Here is an 8441-nt window from a genome sequence, read left to right on the forward strand (position 1 = left end):
AATTCATGGTTGTGGAGTCTGTGGATACAAAGGCCCAGCTCTCGTAACTGCAATGGAAGTAGAAAGTTTTTTTTTTTTTGACTTACAGAAACAGAAGGGTTCAGGGACACAGCTGTGAAGGGACAGGCTTTGTATTTAAACTTCCTGACTCCAATACTCTTTTTCATAATCTCTGGGATAAAATTTCTCTCAAATAGTTACTATTTACAAATAAAATTGGAATACATCTCTCTTAACACATAGTGTTTCTCCTATTTTTATTCACTCCATGATGGTAATATGCATATCTGCATACACAGTCTAGCTTTCTCAGATGCCCTTGACAGCTTTCTCTTTATCTTGTTTGACCCCTCATCTGTGTTGGATCACTTCTCCACTTGCGGATTTAGATTTGACATTAGGCCACAGGATCTAGGGTCTTGGGATGTGGTTCCTTGAGCAGTCACCAAGGGGCCAGAGGGTGCAACTCTGAGTGTGTGTCGATGGAGGTTATTTCCTTGTGCAGTAAATCTTGACTATTGTGGAACTGGAGAAGGAGGTGAGCCAACAGATATATCTTCTCTCCTTTCCTAGATATTACTCTGAGGTATGATTTTTCTCTTTTCTCAACTCCTCTGTGTACTGGGTGAGCAAACACTCTAAGCAACATGTCGAATCTCTAGACTGCCAATGAAATGTTATCCAACAGGTGATAAACTGCATCTGACCTTCATATCTCCATCATCAGTGCTCTGGGATTATACTTTTTATCTAAGTTTAAGCATCTAAATCCTTGCCTCTATCTCTGCTCTCTAGAAGACCTACTCAAATAAAGGGAAAAATACCTAACTCATGTGACAGTAATGTTGAAAATCTCTAGTCCAGCAATAGTAGGAAGAGGTAGATTTTGCTCCACAATTTTATATATTGCCAGTTTTCTGTTACTATGACAAAATAGCTCTGATAAATTAACTGAAGCAGAGAAGAATATTATTTTAGCTCATAGTTTTATTTATTTATTTTTTGGTACTGGGAATTGAACTCAGGTCCTTGCTCTTGTGATGCAGGCAGTGGAGGCACTGAGCTAAATCCCCCGGCCCTTAGCTCATAGTTTTAGAAGGTTCAGTACATGGTCAGTTGGTCCCAGTGCTTTTGGGTCTGGTGAAACAACATATCATGGTAGGAATGTGTGGGGGTGGAAGTTGCTGACCTGTTTTAGTTACTTTTCTCATTGCTGAGACAAAATACCTGAAGTTAAAGGAGGAAAGATTTACTTAGCTCATAGTTTGTAGAGGTTTCAGTTCAAGTTGGCTGGCTCCAAAGCAGGGTGGCATGGCAGAGGAGGATCATAGAGGAGAAACAGTTCATAGCAGGCAGGAGGCAGCAAGGTAGCAAAGTAGGGAAGAAGCAGCAAAGCCACAAATGATCATAGTAGTCCTCTTTCTGTCCCTTATGTTTTATCCAGGCTGCCTGCCCTTAGGGTGGGTAGCACTTACACCCAGTTTGGGCCTTCCCATTTTCTGCTCCCAGAACTGTGCCAAACCAATCAGTGGACTAATTCAGTCATCACACACCCTTAATCACAGCATCACACACTTAATCCCAGTATCACACTCTAGAGCCAGCCACCTCCGAAAAGCCCCACCTATGACCTCATGAGGCTTTGAGGGGCATCTAGACAGAAACTACAACACCTTGTGGCAGCCAGGAAGCAGAAGAGAGGAAGAGGAGGGGCTGAGTGCCCAGTATCCCATTTAAAGTCACACTCCCAATGGCCTAACTTCCTTCCACTAGGCCCTATCTCTTAAATGTTTCACCACCTCCCAATAGGCCCATGGGTCCCTTCAACACAAGGATCTTTGGGAGGCCTTCAAAATCCTAATGATAGCATATATACCCAAATATGAACTAACTTTTTCTCCTGTGATAGTTAATTTTGTGTGTCAACTTGACCAGGCTATGGAGCCCAGTTATTTGGTGAAACAGCAGTCTAGATGTCATTCATATTTAAATCAATAGACTTCCAGTAAAGCAGATTAACCTCCTCAGTGTCAGTGGGGCTCATGCAATCAGTTGAAAGCCTTAAGAGAAAAAAAGATAGAGTCTTGCTGGAAGAAGATCTTCAAGATCGAGAGTGTTTCCCTTTTGCTGTCTTGTAGAATTCAGATCTAATACTGACAGAGCTAATACCTGAATTTCCAGCCAGCTAGCCTGTTCTACAGATTTCAGACTTGCCAGTCCCCATTGCCTTATGACCAACTTCATAAAATCTATCTATCTATCTATCTATCTATCTATCTATCTATCTATCTACCTCTATATTGCCCTATTGTTCTTTTTCTCTTCCCTCTGGAGAATTCTGACACATTTCCTAAAATATCAGGGAAGATAACACAAATATTTAATATGAAGTCCTCCCAGAATGATTTTCAGTATCAACAGAACAGTGCTTGGGAAAAATGCACTGACCTCAAATGACATCAAACTATGCCTGTAGAGGTCATTGCAGAATCTATAAAAAGGGAAACAAATCCATTATTCTCCAGCCACTCACACGATGTGAGAGCTTCAAGTAAATTTATGTGGGGTACTGAACAGAAATATTATTATCTTCCTGGCTTATTTACAATTTCTTTGGGTGCCATGATTGATGGAGAGAGGATCTGCTAAATTCTCTCTGTGTTCCAGGCACTGGGCATATAGTGGTAATAAAAGAAAAGGCCTGTTACAGAGTTCATATGGGTTCATGGGCCAGAGACACAACCACAGATAAACCATCTGTGCTGAGCAAGCACAGTTCATGACACATGGTTTACCATGACTTAAAAATATTTGTTTGAGGGGCAGGGATTTAGCTTAGTGGCACAGTGCCTGCCTGGCAAGCTCAAGGTCCTGAGTTTGATCCCCAGAACCAAAAAAAAAAAAAATTCTTTGGCAACGTTAAAATTTTCTTAACTAAATATTCATTTTTCCTGCCTCCGCATAAAAGTTATGGCTTTTCTGCTCACTCTAAAGTATGAGACCATGGTCACTTTAAGTTAAAAATATAGTCTCAATGCAGCAATTTGAAAATCTAGCTCAAAATACTAATCCAAGTTCTGTACTTGATTTGGTTGAAATCTTCCCAGCCTGATGCCTCCTGGAAGCGTGCTCTGGGAAGATGAATTTGGCTGGAATCTTCTCTCTTCTCCAGTTTGCTCTGCTCTCACCTCCAACTCCCTAGCCTCCTGCCCAGTGCCTGACCCCTTGAGGGTCAGAAAGAGAGATTCCCAAAGGGGAGAGGAAGTCCCCTTGGGCCACTTCTGACCTGTGAATACCCTGACTTGGCAGATGCTTATAGATGTTCTTTTTCCTGGAGGCTTTTTGTGACTTTTTAGATATTTCTGAATGAGTCCTTGTTCCTGCAGGCCTTTGACTTGTCTTTATTTTAGCTGGTCACCTGAGATTCTTTCTCTGATCTCTAGGAGTTCAATCCAATTATTTGCTGCTAGGGTTTTTGCTTCTTCTCAGCTGTCCCACTTGACAGGAATTAAGCAGAACCAACTGCAGCTCTTTTTCCTAACCAACCTCACTTTTTCCCTGGGAAGTACTGAGGTGGCATTGAACCTGGCATCCTGGAAATGTAGTTTCCAGCCCTTCACTCCTTCATTTGTCTGTCAGGATCCAGCCCATCTGCTGTGCTCCCAGAGGCAGAGACAGATCTGATTATGAAGCTTACAGTTGGAAGAAAGTAAGGCACTTCCAGCATAGTTTTCTTCAAAATAGTCCTTATACATTTCTCCATCCTCCATTTAAAATCTTTTAATATTATCCAAGTGGATGGGGGAAGTGTCCCAGCAATGGTGCTCAAAGATTTTTTTTTAACACTTGCAGCAGTTCCTCAGTTGGAAATGTCATGGCTGTTGCATCTTGACACCTGGATGAAAGCCCAATTTTAACTCCTTGTTACATATATAACTAAAATTGTGCTATAGACCATGTGACAGATACTGTGCCATGCCAGGTAAAGCCTGTCTCTGTCACTTCCCATGTGGTCTTCATCTGTTACTTAAATGCTGAGTTTCAATTTTTTTCTCTGAAAGTTGGGAATAACAGTATGGATCTCACAGGATTGCTGTATGGATTAGAGCTGAGGAAAACTAGCACTGTGCCTCAAACATCCTGAGCACACAAGAATTTGAGTTGATTCTCCATTACATGGCACTGAGCAGTTAAGAAGTGAGCCACTAGGAGGACTCATTCTCTGTTACAAAGACAGACAGTGAAAACAAAAAAGGACCAAAATATTCACACCTGGCTTTGTTTTGCTATTAAAAAACTCCACAAATATAAGAATTAGCTTTTCCATCTAAAAAATAGTTTAATTAGTAAAATGTTAAAAATACAGAAAAAGAACAAAACCCACACCATTTGAATATAAGTTATCATTTTGAAGTTCTCTTATGCATATTTTAGAGAGTTGTGATCATACTGAGAATGATTTACTTTTTTCAGATATTATACACTTTTTTATTTTATTATATGTTCTAATAACTATAATTTTAATGGCAACATAATATTTTTTGAGTGGATGAGCTATAATTTACTTGGTTGTTTTCCAATTTTTTGACATTTAGGTGGTTTTAATTTTTCTACTTTTATAAATTGAGTCAGGTAGGGTTCTTTGTTGGCAAGTAGCAGAAACCAACTCAGAAGAACTTGGCAAGAGCGGGATTTTCTTGCAGAATGCAAATGAGTTCGCGGAGTTAGTAAGGGAGTTGAAGAACCAGGTGCATACAAAGGACAAAATTTGGGGTAGTTTCATTGGTCTGTGTTTCAGGCACTACCTGGAAGTCTTGTTCCATGTCTTCCATTAGAGTGAATACCTACTAGCTGCTGTGGTTTCCTGTTCTTGTGTTATTCTACAACACGTACTTAGCTGTAATGGTGAAGGTAAATGCTTAGATTCATAGTAGGAGCAAGACTGTACACAGGGAAGCAGAGACATAAACCTCTGAATTAAAATGAGGGCATTGGTATGACATATGGGTGACCAATGTACCAAATTTCTACTATATAACCAACTCTGGGTCAGAAATATTAGAAAAATATTGCATTTTTATCATTATTCTCTAATACTGTGTTTAATTACTTACATAGAATTTATATTGTACTAGTTATCATTAGTGATCTACACATGATTTAAAGTGTACAGGAGGATGTGTGCAGGTTACATGAACTAGGATTCCATTTTGTACAGGGCACATGTGCATGTGTAGAGTTAAGAATTCATGGGGGTTGTGGAACCAATCTCCTGAGGATATTGAGGATGGCTGTCATTGGGAGTGGTAGGTAATCAATTAAAATGGAGAATAAAGGACTACATTTTATTCTACCTGTCTGTATGTAAACCTATATGTAACTAATCTTTTCATGCAGAGTCAAGACCTTCCTGTATGTGTCTTCTGTTTGGAGTTTTGTGTTGTCTTTCCTGCGTGTGAATTACTCAATAATGCACCATCCTAAATATTCAATTTGGAATTCTGTACAAGAAAATCCTTTTATAGAACTTGGACATCTTGTGAGAGCATGTGAAAGCAGCACCCTTCAGGGCTTTTCAATGCCCCCCTCCATATCTTTTACTGTTGACTCGCCCACACTTACTTCAATATCCATAATTTTGCATGAGTGATTTGTTTTTTTCCCAAAGCCTTCAATTTAGTTTTCATAGAAACAGCAACTCTCTTATTTATCCCACTTCAATTTAATTGGTTTTCATAATGTTTATTTTAATTACATAATTAGAAAAACAGTTCAAGAATCCTTAATATGTTTGGGAACAAATACAGCTCACTCTTGGTAAGCAGACAACTCAATTGGTGGGAGCACTGGGACAGAATGCTCAGGAGTATCCCACAGAGGTGAGTGATAGTAGCCCAGTGGGCATCAGCCAGCCTGCTGTACAGAGAGGAATTGGTTCAATGGAACGGGTTAGGAGAAATTCTTTTGTGCCATCTTACATGAACCCTCTTCACATAAAGTAGCTGTCAGTCCTTGTATACATGGGCTACACATCTGCACATTCAACCAACCACAGATCAAAAACATGTGCCTGAAAAAAATCCATTTGTATTGACTATGAACAGATTTTTAAATTGTGTAATTATTTCCTAAATAATATTTAAAAACTTCACATAGCATATACACTGTACTAGGGATTATAAATTACCGAGATTTAAAGTATATGGGAGGATTTGTGTAGGTCTATGCAAATACTACGATGTTGCTCTAAATAAGAGATCTGATCATCCACCGATTTTGGTATCTTTAGGGGGTCCAGAGCCAATGTTCCACAGACACTGGGGGATGACCGTATAATATAAAAATTATAGGTCTGTCACTGCTGCAATGTGTGTGTTGGTTCTATGCCCTTATACATTTGAGAAACTATGACTACAGTCAAGGATAGAACTGTTCCTTCACCAAAGGATCTTTTTTGTGATACCCTTTATCATTCTTCCCTGTCCTCCATTCTTGACTCCCAGCAATAGTAAATCTGCTCTTCATCCCTTCAATTGTGTCATTTTGAGAGTGTGATTTAAATTGAATCAGGCAACATTTGCCCTTTAGAGATGGAGTTTTTTTTCCTCATTCAGCATAATGTTCTTGAGATCAATCCAAGTTATTGCATGCATTACTAATTCATTCCTTTTTATTATTAAGCAGTATTCCATGATATGGATGCATTGCAGTTTGTTTAACCATTTATTTATTGAAGGATATTTCATTATTTCCAGTTTTGAGAAATTTCTGATCAAGCTGCTATGGCAAAGATTTTGCATAGGTATAAACCTCTGTTTCTCTGGGATAAATATTTAGGAGTTCAGTGACTGGGCTGTACGGTAAATGTATGTTTAGTTTTTAAGAAACTGCCAATCTATTTTCTAGAATGACTGTACATTCGACAATCCCATCCATGATATATGAGAGATCTAGTTTTTCCACATTTTTGCTATCATTTCGTATTGTCAATTTTTAAATTTTAGCTATAGTAATAGATGTGTAGTGATATGTTATCATGGTTTTAATTTACATTTCTTTCAATGACTAGTGATAGAGAACATCTTTTCATGTATATGTATGTTCGTGTTGGGGGTTTGAGCAATTTGGAGCTGATCAAGCAAAATAATATGACAATGAAAGGCAATAACACATGACAAGCTTTGGGTGGTGCTTGCACAGGGTGGCATGAGAGGGTGAACCTCTTATAGCAGGGCTTGTCCAGAGGTTCTGGTGCAGTGCATGGGTCCCCTTTGCAGGAGGAGAGGTGGAAATAATGGGAACTCTTGGGGAGAGGAGGACAGAGAGAGCTTACACATCTAGGTGATGCGGTTCAGTGCCACAGCAGAGAGTCTAGGTCACAGAATTCTCCTACACACTCATACAAATTTGGGGTCTAGGTTCTAGCTTGTCAATGGTAGCCAGATATCAGGTGAGATTTCTCTGGCTGTGTAAAGTAGACAAGTTCTAAATGGCTGAAAAATCTGCTTTCTGTTTGTGCTGTTTCAGACAATTCGAAGTTGATGGCAGCAGAATTTTGAATTAATAGGTTTTAGCTTGCGGTGAAGAAACAAACAACCTAGAGGCTGAAACCCAGAGACCATCTTTGATCCATTTATATAACAGGTTGACATATGTTTATTCTCTTCTATGTAACATCTCTTCCTTTCTTGGCCTATTTTCTGATTAAATCAATTTTTAAAAATATTAAAGTTTGGGAGTTTTTGTGTGTTCTAGATATGAGTCCTTTATCAGATGAGTACTTTGGAAAATACTTTCCCCAAACTGTAGCTTTTCTTTTCATTGTTTTATTTTTATTTATTTTTTATTTTTTAAAATATGGAACGCTTCACAAATTTGCGTGTCATCCTTGCGCAGGGGCCATGCTAATCTTCTCTGTATTGTTCCAGTTTTAGTATATGTGCGGCTGAAGTGAGCACTCATTGTTTTATTAGGATCTTCTGCAAACTGAAACTTTTAACTTTGATGATGTCCAATATATTTATTTATTTTCTTTTATAGATCATTTTTTTGGTATCAGATTTAAGACCTCTTCACCAATCTTCTGGGTCGTGAAAAATTTCAATTTAAGGATAACTGTATATCAATTTAAGAAGAACTGCTATCTTTACAATGTTGCTTCCCAACTCATGAATAAGGCATGCTGTGGCTTAACTTGTGAATTTTTCTTCATCTGAGAATGTCTTGATCTCTTTTTATTACTGAAAAATCTTTTCACTGGATACAGAATTCTGATTTGACAGTTATTTTCTTTCAACATGTGAAAAATATGACCTCGTAGTTTCTGATGGGAAATCCACTGCTAACTCTTACTTGTTTTCTTCTTACAGCTATTATTTGCTGCTTTGAAGATGTTTGTCTTCAATTGTCAGAAGCATGGTTATAATGTGTATTTCCATGGA

The 8441-nt window shown here is 38.5% G+C and overlaps 1 non-coding gene across 1 annotated transcript; it reads right to left on the bottom strand.

Annotated features, from left to right (window-relative positions):
• Positions 1-7851: 7851 nt before the first annotated feature.
• LOC147822944 (U6 spliceosomal RNA) lies at positions 7852-7958 on the bottom strand. Its single transcript, XR_015444904.1, has one exon. It is a non-coding gene; the product is annotated as a U6 spliceosomal RNA (small nuclear RNA).
• Positions 7959-8441: the final 483 nt, after the last annotated feature.

The sequence above is a fragment of the Heterocephalus glaber genome, unplaced genomic scaffold (genome assembly GCF_053883595.1).
Source record: "Heterocephalus glaber isolate CG9 unplaced genomic scaffold, H.glaber_assembly_v1.0 deba00001606, whole genome shotgun sequence".
Lineage (NCBI taxonomy): Eukaryota > Metazoa > Chordata > Mammalia > Rodentia > Bathyergidae > Heterocephalus > Heterocephalus glaber.